We start from the raw sequence: 17,118 nt of genomic DNA on the forward strand, positions 1-17,118 counted from the left end.
AGCTTACTGCCTATGTTTTCTTCTAAGATGCTTATGGTTTCACGGCTTACATTTAAGTCTTTTATCCATTTTGAGTTTATTTTTGTGAATGGTGTAAGTTGGTGGTCTAGTTTCATTTTTTTACAGGTAGCTGTCCAATTTTCCCAACACCATTTGTTGAAGAGGCTTTCTTTACTCCAATGTATGCTCTTACCTCCTTTGTCAAATATCAGTTGTCCATAAAGGTGTGGGTTTATTTCTGGGTTCTCTGTTCTGGTCCATTGATCTATCAATATATGCCTGTTCTTATGCCAGTACCAGGCTGTTTTGAGTACAATGGCCTTGTAGTATAACTTGATATCAGGAAGTGTGATACCTCCCACTTTATTCTTCTTTTTTAAGATTGCTGAGGTTATTCGTGTTCTTTTTTGGTTCCATATAAATTTTTGGAATATGTGATCTGTATCTTTGAAGTATATCATTGGTATTTTAATTGGTATTGCATTGAATTATAGATTGCTTTGGGTAATATAGACATTTTAATGATAAAACATTAAAATTTTTAAGTGTCCTTTCTTTTTTTAAATCTTATCAGCGGTGTTTTGAATTGGGCTTGCCTTCTCCTAGTTATATAACTGACAATAGGAAATGATTCCTTTTTTCCCTTGATAAATTTCCATGCTCCTTTTTAAGTGTGGGTGGGCTTCCAACATTCTATCCTTTGAGTTTTCAATGGCGTGAAATATCCCTAAGAGCTCTCTTAATGAGAAGACATTTTCATGCTAGCCCCACTTCCTCTAAAATATTTTTATTCATTTCATCACAACCACTTTCCATATGTACGTCAATAGCTCTGTCTTCTCAGGTGCATAATCCAGTCTCTCAAATGGCAGAAGCGGCCACATCCCCATGGCCAGCTATGGCATCTAAAACGTTATTTACATTAAGTTTGAATTTTACTTCCAGCTGTATTTTCTTTGTTGCACTTTCATCTTTATTGACCAATTCCTCATTTTAATTTGCCATTTAAAAAAAACAGTACCATATGGACTTGTCTCTGGGAGAGGAGGCAACACAGCTATACTCTTGGCTATCTGCCTGTGACCGACGTGCGCAGTAACCAATCACTGACAGATGCTGAAAGAACTGACATGATTCGTCATTGATCATGATGTATGTTATTCACACTGCTATTTCTGGACTGAAGAGCTAACAGAGAAATTTGTAATTTACACAATTACTCACAGCTAATACACAGGGTTCAGCAAAAGTAGGTTTATAGCTGTGAGTTCACAAAACTGTGTTTATTCTTGTATTATTACTCATTAAATAGTGTATTATTTTCCATAGAAACCACTGTAAACCTACTTTTGTCCCACGCTCAATTGAGGTAACTGAAATTTGAACTCTGTTGATGATAGGCTGGTGTTATTTAACTAGAACATGGTAACTGAAAAGCATGCGTACTGGAACCACATACAGTGAGGACTGCCCATGTGTGTGCGTGTGCTCACACCAAGGCTATCTGAGGAGTAGTAGTCTCCAAACATGCAGGAGGGATGCCGCAGCTTGTGTACTTTGGAGATGCTGGGTATAGTCACTTCAGTTTGCTGTTTACCCTCAAAAACCTGTGGCCGCCCTGGCCGGTTGTCTCAGCGGTAGAGCGTCGGCCTAGCGTGCGGAGGACCCGGGTTCGATTCCCAGCCAGGGCACACAAGAGAAGCGTCCATTTGCTTCTCCACCCCTCTGCCACGCTTTCCTCTCTGTCTCTCTCTTCCCCTCCCACAGCCAAGGCTCCATTGGAGCAAAGATGGCCCGGGCACTGGGGATGGCTCTGTGGCCTCTGCCTCAGGCGCTAGAGTGGCTCTGGTCGCAACATGGCGACACCCAGGATGGGCAGAGCATCGCCCCCTGGTGGGCAGAGCGTCGCCCCATGGTGGGCGTGCCGGGTGGATCCCGGTCGGGTGCATGCGGGAGTCTGTCTGACTGTCTTTCCCTGTTTCCAGCTTCAGAAAAAAAAAAAAAACAAAAAAAAAACCTGTGGCCCCTGTTTACCAAATAGCAGATTCTGAAACTTCTTTTATTCCTATCTCTCTGAGTCCCCAAAGAAAAAGGACAGACAGTTGCCTTTCATCATGTCTGTCCCTTCCTGCTGTGTCTGTCATCTCTCAACTCCAGTTGCTTCACTAGGTGTCTCTATTGGTTGCTGTCATAGGGTTTGCTCATCTTGGGAGGTGAGGATCTGCTTTTGCCTCCTTACTTCCTTCGGAGTGTCTGTTCTCCCCTTGTCAATGTCGAGGCTCCTCCGATTACCCTTGCTACCTGAATGTTTGAGCGCAGTTTAATCTAGGTTAAGAATGCTCACCGGGGAAAAGAAACTAGCTGCTCCCAAATGTTGTGGATGATAGAATGTAGATTCTTGATGTTGAACCAGAATTTAGATACCAAAAGTATTCATTAAAAAGAAAAAAACACAATGAAGGGAAATATTTGTGTTTAATAGTGAGCACAGGGTCCCAAAGTCTTTCTTTGTCAAACAAAATTAAAGGCAGCCAATTAGGAAGAAACAACCTGAATATGTATTGTTCCTGACAATATTCACTCAGGTCAGTTTCTGCATATTTGAGTCGGATCTTTTCAACACTTATTTTTACAGTCAAGCAAAAGCCACTGGCTGGCTCCTAAATACCACAGTTTTTAAAATGCCTGTCAGAAAGGAATTTGCTACCTTATTTTTCAAGGACACTTTGTAATGCAAAAGGATAAAACACAATTCTCTCCAAGGAAATATGTGGTAAGGAGGCTGAACCAATATTTTTCTCTTTAAGATAGATAACATCGCTCTTTCCCAGGACAGAGTAGCTGATGTTGCTGCCACACTACCTTTCAGACATTTAATGAGAGTCATCTTATCCCGGAGAGTAAAAGGCAAGCCACAGCTGCCTCCAGGTAGAGGGGCTAAGAAAGGCCCACAAAGCCCTTCTGCCTTCTGCCGGCAGCTTCTGAAGTTCCTGCTGTCACTCAACCCGGAGGCAGTCTGGTTTTGAGTACTTGCAGCCTCTCTAAGGAGGACAGTCCTCAGTCATAAGGCTAGAGTTCTCCCTGAAATGCCCTAATCTCTGCAACAGTCAGAGTGCTCTGGGAAAGCAGACACAGAGAGCTTGAGCAGACTTTCAGGGCTGGGTGGGTTGGTGCTGGGCCTCAGGACCAGCAGAAACAAGGAAGGTGGGAGCCGAGATCACACGCGGAGTCAGCACCCATGCGAATGAGCTGGCCAGGGAGGAGGAAGCAAAATACTAGCCAGGTGCAAGCCTACTGGAGACATCAGGAGAAAGCTAGCCGTTTTGGAATGATGAGACATGATTAAATTCTAGAGCAGGTCCATGAAAATCAAGGCCTGTTTTCAGTTCTTTTTATTCCATCAACAATATTATATATATGCCCCTCCCAACTTCTAAAAGGAGTTGCCAAGGAGGCTGAGTTAATTTGAACAGGTGGACGCAAATCAAACAACTTGGGTCGAGTTAGAATGGGCTAGTAATTCTACCACCTCCTCCTCTTCCTCCTCCTCTTTCTCCTTCCTCTTTTTTCCCCTCCTTAGGTAACTGTGAATTCAGTAAGCAAGCACTTTTTTAAGAATTTATTTTAGGATGGATAGTAAGTAACTAAACCAATCACTTACCATGTGCCTAAGAATAGAGGAAGGGAAAAAAAGTCACCTTCTTTTGGCCCAGGAAATATGCATTTTTAGTGCCAAACAAGGGAGAGTGGTATTTGAGTAAATAAAACAGAAACAAAGGAGTCCAGATGAGACACCTTTAATCCTAGTGGTGACCACCTTAGGCTCTGGAACCTGCCAGGACCCTCTGGAAACCCGGCAGAAGATATCAGATTTGGCTTGAGCTGATTTGCTCACTTGACAAAGGTACTCTGCCCACTGCAACTGTCTCCTCACCCCTTAGATTCAGAAGGAAGCAGCGTAAGCTGATTGGTACAGTGTGTCCAAGGGATGGAATCTAAGCCTGCCACTGGAATGTGCTCAAACACCTGCCACAGTTTCTAAGATCCTGACAGTGGGAGTTCACAATGACCTTGCTGCCTCTTATTCTCTGCTCTATTCATTGATCTTACTACCTGGGATACATGGCTTCCTTTTTAATTACATGCAAATCATAGTCTTTAAACAATTAAATCACATTGATTAAAATGCATTTGAAATACAAAATAATAAATGCATGTAATTAGATAAGTGCATTCACTTACTAAGTAATAATAAAAAGAAAATGCAAAATAAAATATGGCTGTGTTGAGCAGCAGGATAATCTTTTTTTTCTTTTTTTGTTTTTAATAAGAGAGAGAGAGAAAGGGACAGACAGAGACAGATAGACAGGAAGAGAGAGAAATGAGAAGCATCAACTCCTGGTTGTGGCACCTTAGTTGTTCATTGATTGCTTTCTCATATGTGCCTTGACTGGGGGGGCTCCAGCTGAGCTAGTGACCCCTTCTCAAGCCAGCGACCTTGGGCTCAAGCCAGCAACCAGGGGGTCATGCCTATGATACCATGCTCAAGCCAGCGACACTGCACTTGAGCTGGTGAGCCCGTGCTCAAGCCAGATGAGCCTGTCCTCAAGCTGGAGACCTTGGGGTTTTGAACCTGGATCCTCAGTGTCCCAGGCCAATGCTTTATCCAATGCACTAGCACCTGATCAGGCTCTTTTAAATTTATTTTATTTTGTTTTATTTTTTTTATTTTCCTGTACATACCAACTAGAGTTGATATTGGATATCATTTAAAGTCGTGGAAAACAAAATATGCTTGAGAGCCTGGAAGTTTGTGGGATGAGGCTCTATTTATTTATTGGCTTTATTTGTCATTTGAAGCAAAGTTCACATTTAACAACTCAAAAATACATCTTAAATAGCTGATATTGAGGATTATCAGAAATTGACTTAATAAAATTAATTTTCTATGAAAAAATCTCATTTCTAAGTCATGATAATATTACATATTCATTGTGACATTTTTAAAGGAAATATTTGTAATCATTTGATTATAGATACTTTGCTTACAAACCAACTTTGCTTACAAATCTACCTTTCAAGTTATTATTGGATATTAATATGTTGCATATCTATTTCAAAAGAGGACATACACTAATTTAAGGATAAATCATCGTGGAAATAAAGAATGCTGGTGGTTATAATTCCCCATAAGTTACTTCGATTAACTACAGTATTTAGGCGTAAATTTTCTGGAATTTAAGACCAAGCAAACTAAAATTGTACTCAGAGCTGATCTCTAAGTTATTCTGAGAAAGTTCACTTTTGGGGGAAAACCCAGCATTTCTCCTTTTCTAACTGTTTGTTTTTCCGTTTTGTTGATTTGCTGTTGCCGCTCAGGCAGGGGCCCTGGGCAGAACTGTCCCAACTCACTGCTCATAAACAGGCTGGAGCTTAGGATCTTGACACATTAAGTGCTGTTTACTAAGTGAAAAGCTTTTTTATTCATTCATTTCTCCCCTCCCACTTTCCAGGCACTACTGGTGAATTGTGCAGTATAAAACCTCTTTCAACATCATCAACTTTAAGTTTATTGTATATAGCCTACTCTATCTAAAATCTAAAATAAATCAATAAAACTTGTAGTCATTATTTTGACATTCAAGATAAAGGTTAAATATGTCTAGATTTGTGTGTGTGTGTGTGTGTGTGTGTGCGCGCACACACACACTAGTAATAGCATACTGAATAAATCATTACCCTGAAAATTGATCACTGTACTATTGGTGTTGGTCACAAGCTGTTTCCTCTGAGTTCCTTTCTCTCATTTGTTTTTTTAGACATTTTTTTTTAGATTTTATTTATTTATTTTAGAGAAGAAAGAGAGAGAGAGAGAGAGAGAAAGAAAGAAAGGAAGGAAAGAAAGAAAGAAAGAAAGAAAGAAAGAAAGAAAGAAAGAAAGAAAGAAAGAAAGAAAGAAAGAAGAAAGAAAGAAAGAAAGAAAGAAAGAAAGAAAGAAAGAAAGAAAGAAAGAAAGAAGAAAGAAAGAGGAAGGAAGGAAGGAAGGAAGGAAGGAAGGAAGGAAGGGAGGGAGGGAGGGAGGGAGGGAGGGAGGGAGGGAGGGAGGGAGGAGCAGGAAGCATCAACTCCCATATGTGGAAGGAAGGAAGGAAGGAAGGAAGGAAGGGAGGGAGGGAGGGAGGGAGGGAGGGAGGGAGGGAGGGAGGGAGGGAGGGAGGAAGGAAGGAAGGAAGGAAGGAAGGAAGGAAGGAAGGAAGGAAGGAAGAAGAAAGGGGGGAGGAGCAGGAAGCATCAACTCCCATATGTGCCTTGACCAGGGAAACCAGGGTTTTGAAACCAGGAATTTGAAACTCAGAATTCCAGGTTGATGCTTTATCCACTGGGCCACCACAGGTCAGGCCTTTCTCTCATTTTTACTTTTGATTTTAATAGAAATGAGCATTGAAATGTATCTTCATAATATAAATTTTTACTATTTTTAAAAAAGATAGCTGGCTCCAAGTGTTTTCTATATCTATTGTAATGTAAAGAAATTTGTATAATATTTAACAAGAGTAATTTTCCAGCTTGAAGTCAAGAGTAAGTAATGTGACCACAGAAAAATCCTGATGAATCCTCTCGCCTGAAACACATGAGAACACCAGGAGACATTCATGTTAGGTGATTATTTTCATCGCAATTACCATGAGGCTTCATGAAACAATTGACTTAATAATAAAATATTGACCCTGTTTTCCCAGTGAAAACTCAGTCCATTTGAGCATCCTATCCATCAAACCCTGTAAATCTTTTCAGTCATCCTTGGCGTCAGCTGCAGACTGTCAGCAGAAGCAGCAAAAGGAAAAAAACCTCCCTTTATCCAACATTTTATGTTATTTAATTGTTTGCAAGATTTATTATTTTGAAGCTGCCCTTCCAGATACTCATTAGAATTAACAAGATTCTATTATAATTTATAGATTATATGTCACTCTTCCCCTCAGCTGGAAAAGGGCATCCATATTACCAAATCACTTTGAATCTTAAAACTTAAACTTTTTCTCCCAATGACATCTATTTTAATGCACTTGATTTTAAACATGCGCTTTAATAAGTATATAACAGATAATTTGAAAAGAAGATAGCGGTCTCTAAGATTTTATGTGGCTCTTTTCCTTAGGTATAGTTTTAGGACTTAGGGTACTTAAGAGGACACCTACTTTTTTATAACGTTCTTGTTTTACTTATATAGAAAAGTAGGGGGATAGCAGGAATAGCCATGCATTCTAGTCTCATTTGTATTTCTTATAAAAAGTGTGAGTTTGGACATACCATGCCAATTCTCAGTCTTACCTTTCCCATCTGTGAAATGGGAATGATAACATTAACCTCAACTTTAATGTAATTTCTTAGAATTTAAATATTAACTAATCACATTCTAACTTAATCCACCTTTTATTATCTGATTTCTTGGAAAGGACATCTGAGGTACAAGTCTTGCCAAAGTCACACAACTAAGTGAATAGCGAAGTTGCATGTTAGGTCTCTGTTGTCTTGCCCCTGTTTCTGGTATCTTAATCCCTATATTGTGCCATATTTGTTGAATGGATGGTGGATGGATGGATGGTTGGATGGTTGGAGGGATGGATGGATGGATGAATAAATATTAATCAGAGATAAATTTTCTTACATAAAACTTTCCAAGCTATGGAAAAATGTTTCAGAGATAATTCTTTCTGTGTATTTACTAGGAAATAAGTAATTTTGAAGGTTAGGATGTCATTCGCTATAAGTGAAGTCTATTAATTTCATAGGCTATGAGTTAATGTGTTACAACAAACATGACTGTAGTAGGAAAGGGCATCAATTTTTGCATTCAGTACCATTAACCTTCCCATTAACTGTGAGTCCCTTGAGATTCTGATAGGTTCCTCATCTTCCCATCCCTGCCAGCAGAGTATAGGGAGGTTGCCTCATGAAGACTTTCTGTGAATCAGTGAATTAGATCTGTCTCTCATTAAGTAAATACTGCTCAAGTCTCAGGTATATCGAGTTAGGGACTAGATCAAGAGTGGTAAATGAAAGAGACATAATTTTTGTCTTTATGAAACTTAGAACCAAATGATGATGAGGTTCTCCAAAGGAAACTGATGGTATTGTGGCTGAAGATGAAAGCATACTAAGCAAATTGGGCAAGACCTGAAAGAAGTGGTCACAAGAGGCTTCTCCGGGTCAGTCGCTAATGCAGTGTGTGAGGGTGAAAGTGATGCATGTGAAGAAACTGGAGGGAGCCTGACCAGGCGGTGGCACAATGGATAGAGCGTCGGACTGGGATGCAGAGGACCCGGGTTCAAGACCACGAGGTTGCCAGCTTGAGTGCAGGCTCATCTGGTTTGAGGAAAAGCCCACCAGCTTGAACCCAAGGTCGCTGCCTCCAGCAAGGGGTTACTCGGTCTGCTGAAGGCCCGCGGTCAAGGCACATATGAGAAAGCAATCAATGAACAACTAAGGTGTTGCAACGCGCAATGAAAAACTAATGATTGATGCTTCTCATCTCTCTCTGTTCCTGTCTGTCTGTCCCTGTCTATTCCTCTCTCTGACTCAGTCTCTGTAAAAAAAAAAAAAAAGAAAGAAACTGGAGGGATGTGGGCTAGCAGGGGGAAGCGCAGGCCAGGAAGACCAGCTTGTGCAAAGACCCTGAGCTGGGACTGATTTGGCTTAGATGAGAACCTAAAGGGTGGCCACAGTGGCCAGAAGACAGAGAAAAGGGTAATGTAAGAGGATATACTATTTTAAAGGCATGAGAGAGATTTTTTTTTCAGTGTGTGTGTGTGGAAACACCTTTTTAAATTTTGATCTCAGCCTTGTTTAGAAGAATTATTAAAGGCTTTTGCAAGTAATTGGACCCTGTAGATTAATTTACAAAACTAGAAGTTTGTTATCCCTGATATGGGTAGATTTGCTTGATCTTGTTTTTCTATTTTTTGTCCAACCATTAGCTCTGGAATATGCTACATTAAAAATAATGTGCATTGCTCTATATCTGATAACACCATGGTCAGTATTCATGAAGCTGGAGGGAAAGCAAGGTGATCCTCAAACAGCAATCAGGGAGAAATTAACAAGGGTACTAGATGGAGTCAATGCTAAACCTATCTTAGTTTTCTACCTTCCAATTATATTGTTAAATCATGAACTCAAAGTGTTAGAAGCCTTGCAATGATGGCAGGTGAGGGCAAAAACCTTTGTATTGCTCATGGAGAATAGCTGTGTCCTCTGATAAATTAATCAGAGTACAAAAAAGAGGAAAAATTTAATAGCAACACCAGTGATAATGCCTCACATCTCTACAGCACCTTCTTAACTTCAGAGCTCTTTCATGAGTGTCATCCAAGCCATCCAGGTGGAAAGAGCCTGGCCCAGAAAGTCAAATGACATTGTCAGGGTCTCACTCCTATGTCCTGGCAAAGCAAGTTCTCTGTTCATTGTGTCTTCTGCCTCATTCAGTAACTTGTGAATTCCACCTCAAAGGCTCAGAGTTAATGCTCATCAAAGTGAGAGTGACAAACTGTTAAAGGTTTCACACGTTTCTCTTAACGCATTATGTGCTTAGAGTCCTGCAGTTACCCAGGATGACAGGCAAAGCAGATACTGTATTACTTGCCCAATTTAGGGCCAAAGAAAGTGAGGCTTAGAAAGGTAGTGACTTGCCCAATGTGATGTGCTCAGTAAGAGGAAGGGATAGGATACCGCATTCTGACTTCTGAAGATTTTTTTTTTTATTAATCCTTTGAAGGTATAAAAACTGTCACCAGTTATCTGATCTTAGAAATTTGTTGACTTAGCAATGTGGTCTATTTTACGCTGGGATAGGTACTGTTTTCATCTATCCAAAGACTCAATTGAAATATTTTCTCCTATGACTTTTCTCTAGGATATAATTAATTTTAATGAACCTATCATTTTCAGAACTCAAGTAGGAATCTGCTTATCCTTATTGTTGTTATTTTTACAACCAGTAAATCTCTAGGCCTTCTTCTTTTCCCTTCCTCGCTCCGCTCCCCCCAGTAGCCTTCTTTAAAGACCCCTGATCTCGTTGTCTTTGTCTGTACTTCCATTTTAGAGGATTGTGACGTGAAATAACTGTAGGAAAGCAGCTTCAGGAGAGGCTGGGGCCCTTCATTAGGCATAAAATGGAAATAGAAAAGACCAGTGAAAATCTCACAGGTATGAACTAAATCTATGTGCTTTTTAAAGGTTTAGATTGTTTTATCCCTAAATTGCCTTGAACAAGAACTCTCTTCTTGAAGATGTGCACCGTAGGAAATGACTAAAATAATAGGAAGTTTGTAAAGCCTTGACTGCCCCTCTCAGAACTATTTATCGAATGCTGGAGAGAACTTGATTCTTTGGTCTGATAACAGATGAAAAAATAATATAGAAATGAATGAGAACCATTGGTCTGGGACAGCATGGTCTTTTTCAAAAATCCTAATACTAGAGACTATAGAAATATTATTCTTGAGTTCAGAAACTCAGATGGGTTTGCTTAAGACTGAAGTCTGCTTAAGGAGTTCATGATAATAATTCACCGCTCTTCAAGTGAGTCATCTATGTGCTGTTAGCAGATGCGATCTTTTAACTAGTTCATGAAACAAAACAATTTAATACTGGGGTATCTCTTTGCACAATGAAGGATAGTTCCATTTAAAAATTATTACAATACAATTACAAGGCTATATACAGTGTGTCTGTAAAGTCATGGTGCACTTTTGACTGGTTACAGGAAAGCAACAAAAGATGATAGAAATGTGAAATCAGCACCAAATAAAAGGAAAACTCTCCCAGTTTCATACCTATTCAGGGCAGTTTGATGTGGGTGCATGCACAGATTTTTAAGGGCTCCTTAGGTAGCTATCCCGTATAGCAGGGGTCCCCAAACATTTTACACAGGGGGCCAGTTCACTGTCCCTCAGATCATTGGAGGGCCGGACTATAAAAAAAACTATGAACAAATCCCTATGCACACTGCACATATCTTATTTTAAAGTAAAAAACAAAACAAAACAGGAACAAATACAATATTTAAAATAAAGAACAAGTAAATTTAAATCAACAAATTGACCAATATTTCAATGGGAACTAAGCTCCTCTCACTGACCACCAATGAAAAAGGTGTCCTTCTGGAAGTGCAGCAGGGGCCATATAAATGGCCTCAGGGGGCCGCATGTGGCCCGCGGGCCTTGTTTGGGGACCCCTGCCGTATAGCCTCTACAGACTTGTCACTGACTGATGGCCTACCAGAATGGGGTTTCTCCACCAAACTTCCGGTTTCCTTCAACTGCTTATCCCACCGAGTAATGTTATTCCTATGTGGTGGCACTTCGTTATAAACACGCCGATATTCACGTTGCACTTTGGTCACAGATTCGAATTTAGCGAGCCACAGAACACACTGAACTTTCCTCTGTACCGTCCACATCTCTACTGGCATGGCCGTGGGCTGCTCCGCTGTATACACGGTGTTACGTCATCATCTGCACATATGCACATGCTGACACATCATCCTACAGAAACTGGGAGGGTTTTCCTTTTATTTGGTGCAGATTTCACATTTCTATCATCTTTTGTTGCTTTCCTGTGACTGGTCAAAAGTGCACCATGACTTTACGGACACACTGTGTTACAAAGTTGTATTTCTTAATGAAAAATTGAGGACTATGTTGACTATCCTTCAGGAAGAAAATAGATAAAACTAAATTTAACATTTTATTTATTTATACCTTGTTCATTCATTTATTCCTCTGTTATTTTATTTAGTGGCATTTACTAAGCATCTGTTCCAGGAAAGCTTTTGGTACAAATATTTATGTATGATATAACGATAGTAATATTACAAAAGAGAAAAGTCATGTGCATGAAGACTGTTATTATATTTCCAAGGAGGAAGGTACTATTTTTAGTTTCTGGATACTTTTACAAACCAGAAACTCTTTAAGTTGAGAGCCCTTAGTCTTGCAGAGATGATGAGAATACTTTCCCAAACATGGGCCTTCGGATTTGGGAATAGGAATGAGTGGCTATATATGATACCCTAGGCCAAATTTTTACTTAGACTGGTATATAGTATCTCTGGAGGGAACTTATAGGAATGGGAAAACTAACAGGGGCTTTGTATATTAAGAAGAATAATTCAAGCATTTTTATGTGTAGTGAGAATTCAGTCCAGAAAAAAAAAACTGTCATAGTAATAAAACTGCCTACCAATTACTATAGTAATAAGGTCTAAACTAAAGCATTTCCAAATTAGATAAGTCCTTCTTATTGGCATGAACTCATACTTCATTAATTATGTATCAAACACATGGCAGGTTTAAAATTTATTTAATGGTGGCATATAAGCATCCAGCAGTTGAAAGAAAGCAATAGTGATTCAGAAAATGCTTGTATTTATGTTTTTAAGCATGTTTATAAATAATAAATTAACATTGCATTAAGAATAAATTAGATCACGTTGTGACTGAGGAGGGTAAAGGAAAGGAACCGGAGCCTGGATAAATAAAGGCTCGAGCCCTGGCCAGTTGGCTCAGTGGTAGAGCATCAGCCCGGCATGTGGAAGTCTCGGGTTCGATTCCCGGTCAGGGCACACAGGAGAAGCACCCATCTGCTTCTCCACCCCTCCCCCTCTCCTTTCTATCTACCCTCTTCCCCTCCTGCAGCCAAGACTCCATTGGAGCAAAGTTGGCCCAGGCTCTGAGGATGGCTCCATGGCCTCTGCCTCAGGCGCTAGAATGGCTCCTGTTGCAACAGAGCAACAGCCCGCAGAGCATCGCCCCCTTGTGGACTTGCCAGGTAGATCCCGGTCGGGCTCATGCGGGAGTTTGTCTCTCTGCCTCCCTGCTTCTCACTTCAAAAAAATTTTTTTTAAAAAAACCCAAAAACAAAAGACTGGGTAGGATAAAAGAGTCTAAATTGGTTAGGATATAGTAGTTGACATTCTTTTATGAAGAATGTGTAATAAAAATGTTTCCTTGGTCTGTGCCAGCTGCTGAGTTGTCTGGATGAGTCATTATAAAAAATAAATATGACCTTCTTCACTGTGCCCTTGTGTTAGTTCCTAATGCTACATCACAAATTCCTCTACAGCTGAGGGTGAGAAGCAACAAGTGTTTCATGATGTGAATCACGGACTCAGGGAAGGCCCAAGTGGGCAGTCCTCTTGGGGGTTCCTGGCACCGTCGCAGTTGGATGTGGTCTGCGCTGCTGTACTCTGAGGGTTTGAGGGCCACACACCCTGGACAGCTTAGGTGGTTGGCAGTGGATACTGGCTGTCACCTGGCAGCTCAGCTGGTGCTGTTAACCCAAACACCTACATGTGGCCTTTTCAGTTTAATCAGACTCCTTATTTGGCATTTGGCTTCCCCCCTGGCATACAACCCAAGAGAAAGCTGCCTGGCTTTCTCTGACTGGTCCTGGAAACTCACAGTGTCACTGCCTCCCTGCTCTGTTGCTGAAAGCAGCCACGTCCTGGCCAGCCCCAGGGGAGGGCAGTGTGAAGCCCACTTCCCGAGGAGAAGAGGGCTAGAGATTCTGTGGCCATTTCAAAAGCTGCAACAATTTTCATCATTACAAAACATAATCTCATTATTTACTGAATGATTTAGTTTAAATATTTTAAAGTAAAAAGCCAGAAATTAATTTCATTCCAGTGAATGGTTTTTTTGGAATACAGATTTTTCAATAGTTTCTTTGTACAGAGTAGAAAGTAAAATCAGAAATATACAATATTTTGTTGACTCTAAGATGCAATTAATTTTATGACACAAATTATTTTGAATACCACCACTAAGAGATAAAACAACCTCAACTTTATGAAACTAATACCAAAATGATATATACAAAAATATTAGAATTGATGAAACATCTTTTTTTCCATTTTATTTTATTTTTATTTTATTTTATTTTACATGAGTGAAGGGGAGATAGTGAGGCAGACTTGTGTATATGCCCTGACCAGGATCCACCTAGCAATCCCATCTGGGGTTGATACTCTAGTACCCAACTATTTTATTATTATTATTATTATTATTATTATTATTATTTGTATTTTTCTGAAGTTGGAAAAGGGGAGGCAGTCAGACAGACTCCCGCATGCGCCCGACCGGGATCCATCCGGCATGCCCACCAGGGCGTGATGCTCTGCCCATCTGGGGCATTGCTCTGTTGCAACCAGAGCCATTCAAGTGCCTGAGGCAGAGGCCATAGAGCCATCCCCAGTGCCTGGGCCAACTTTACTCCAATGGAGCCTTGGCTGTGGGAGGGGAAGAGAGAGACAGAGAGGAAGGAGAGGGGGAGGGGTGGAGAAGCAGATGGGCACTTCTCCTGTGTGCCCTGGCCGGGAATCGAACCTGGGACTCCTGCACACCAGGCCAATGCTCTACCACTTACCCAGCTATTTTTAGCTCTTGAGTCTGATGTGTTCCAATGCAGCTATCCTCAGTGCCCGAGCCACACTCAAACCAATAGAGCCACTGGCTGCTGGAGGGGAAGAGGGGGAGAAGGGGGAGAAGGAAGGGGGGGGGGAGAAGTAGATGGTTGCTTCTCCTGTGTGCCCTGGCCAGGAATCAACACATGATGTTCATACACTGGGCTGATGCTCTATCCATTGAACCACCAGCCAGGGCCTGAAACAACATTTTTAAGTCTCATAAATTTAGCTGAGAGCTATACCTTTTCATTGTATTAAGATACAATTCATACCTGTCATGGCACAGTGGGTAAAGCGTTGACCTGGAATGCTGAGATTGCTAGTTCAAAACCCTGGGCTTGCCTGGTCAAAGCACATATGGGAGTTGATTTCTGCACCTCTCCCACTTCTCTCTTTGTCTGTCTGTCTGTCTCTCTCTTCTCTCTCTAAAATGAATAAATAAAATCTAAAAAAAGATGCAATTTATATACATAAAACTGACTCTTTTAGAGTACATAATTCAGTGGTTTTAGTATATTCACAAGATTATACAACCTACTAATTCTATAACAAACATTTTTATCAACTTCACAAAAAATAAAAAAAACCTATACCCACTAGCAGCCACTCCCATTTCCCTCCCCTTCCAGCCCCTGGTAACCACTCATCTACTTTCTGCCACTGTGGGTTCACCTATTTTGGACATTTTATATAAGTTGGCTCATATAATATGCAGCCTTTTCTGTTTGATTCCTTTTATATATCATCATGTTTCAGGGTTCATTCATGTTATAGATTGTACCCGTGTACTCTTGGGGTCTTCATTATTAATATCGTCATTAGGGGTAGTGGTCTTCATTACTCAAGTTTAGAATACAGTAATGAATTAAATAATGTACACATGTTCATATTCAGTAACTGCTCACAAAGCTTGATTTGAGTGGAAAGACAAGAAGGAATTAACCCTTATATCTCTTGAACAGAAGGATAGGTTTAGATCAAGTAACAGAGCTGGCGTTTTGAGGGCAGTGATGATTTGGTTTACTGAGCAGAAAAGCTGTGTTATGCTCAAAAACATGATTGGAAGGCATAGGCATCCATACATACATGCAGTCCTATGTGAGGCATGTGAGCTGAGCATCACAGAGAGAAGGGTGAGCCCCACCATGCCTGCATGGGGAGGCTGACACAAGCAAGATTTGGTAGTAGATGCTTCTCAGTGTCTTCAGGCTAGTGATCAAATCAATGTCTGGCATTCAGTGTTTACAGTGGAAAAGGAAGGGAGAGAGAGAAAGAAAGGTAGGGAGGGGGGTAGAGAAAAGAAGGAAAAAAAGTAGAAAAATTGAAGGTGAAGAGGAAGAAGGAAGAAATTATTTTTATCAAATGAAGTCTATTTGGTTCTGCTACCCTAATTTAAAACAAGTGCTTTTTGGGGGAAAAGAGACTGAAGAAGCTATAATAGGAAGTATAATGAGTACTACTGGAATGATGCCAGCTGAGGGACCCTGGGCGTGTCTCTGAGCCTCTGTTGTCCTCAAACATCAAGTGAGGGGCTCAACAACTGCAAGGTCCAGACCAGCTGGTGTCATGTTCTCTCCTCTTCGGCTGTCCTTCTCCCAGAGGAACTCCCTGATATGCAGCTCTCAGCTCCTCTCCCAGAACGGGCATCGCTCATAAGCTCTCGGACATAGGAGTGTTTTGGTGAGTTCTAAGTGAATACCTTTCTTAGGGAATTAATTCTTTATGAAATGGTAAGATTAGGTTTAGGACAAGAAAAAGACTATTTTTCTTTAGATCTTTTAATTCTGATAATTGTTTTTGCCAGATGTTCGGTTACTATGAATAGAGGGAATTCAGTGTCAGTCCTTGGCTCATCAGAAATGTTGTACTTGAGGTTTTATTTTGGGCCTTTTAACATAAAAGCCTAAATTCTGGTGGGGCAGCAGTAAAAAATATAGAGATGCCACAAGGAGAAAGAATACACAGAAATGAAATAAAAAGGATGGATAGTTTTATTAAACAGGAAAAATTGATCCTGTTACTCAAAAGTAAGTCAAGAAGAGAAGCAATTCCAGGGTACACTGGGATGGTGCAGGAACCATGAGCATGATTTTAGGTTTTATATGGATGACCGTTTTCAAAATGTCAGTAGTTGTGTATTAATGCGTGGTAGGGGGAAAAAACTACCACATCAAATGTGTGACTTTATGGTATGTTCCTTAGTAGTAGACAAATAAAAATAGAGAATTGCTTTAAATTGAATTTAAAGAAACTTATCATATTATTAGTATATAGACATGGCCAAAATCATAAAGAAAGGAAGACATAAAACATGGATATATTAGTAACCATTCTTTTAAGAAACAGAACCAGTGGTGTGGGTGTGTGTGTGTATGTGTGTGTGTGTGTACAGAGAGGAGAGAGGGTGTTGTTGTTGTTGTTGTTGTTGTTCAGTGAGAGGAGGGGAGGCAGGGACAGACTCCCACATGTGCACTGACCAGGACCCACCCGGCAACCCCACTAGGGGGTGATGCTCTGCCCATCTGGGGCATTGCTCCCTTGTTCACAGTCAGCAACCGAGCTCTTTTAATGCCTGAGACAGAGGCCATGGAGCCATCCTCAGCACCAGGGGCAAACTTGTTCCAATAGAGCCATGGCTTCAATTGGGGAAG

At 40.6% G+C, this 17,118-nt stretch overlaps 1 protein-coding gene across 4 annotated transcripts in view; it reads left to right on the plus strand.

Moving 5' to 3' along the window:
- NRG3 (neuregulin 3) overlaps positions 1-17,118 on the plus strand; it is a 1,209,406-nt gene that overhangs the window by 561,605 nt on the left and 630,683 nt on the right. The gene's annotated exons all lie outside the window — the stretch shown is intronic.

This window comes from Saccopteryx leptura, chromosome 9 (assembly GCF_036850995.1).
Source record: "Saccopteryx leptura isolate mSacLep1 chromosome 9, mSacLep1_pri_phased_curated, whole genome shotgun sequence".
In the NCBI taxonomy this organism is placed as follows: domain Eukaryota; kingdom Metazoa; phylum Chordata; class Mammalia; order Chiroptera; family Emballonuridae; genus Saccopteryx; species Saccopteryx leptura.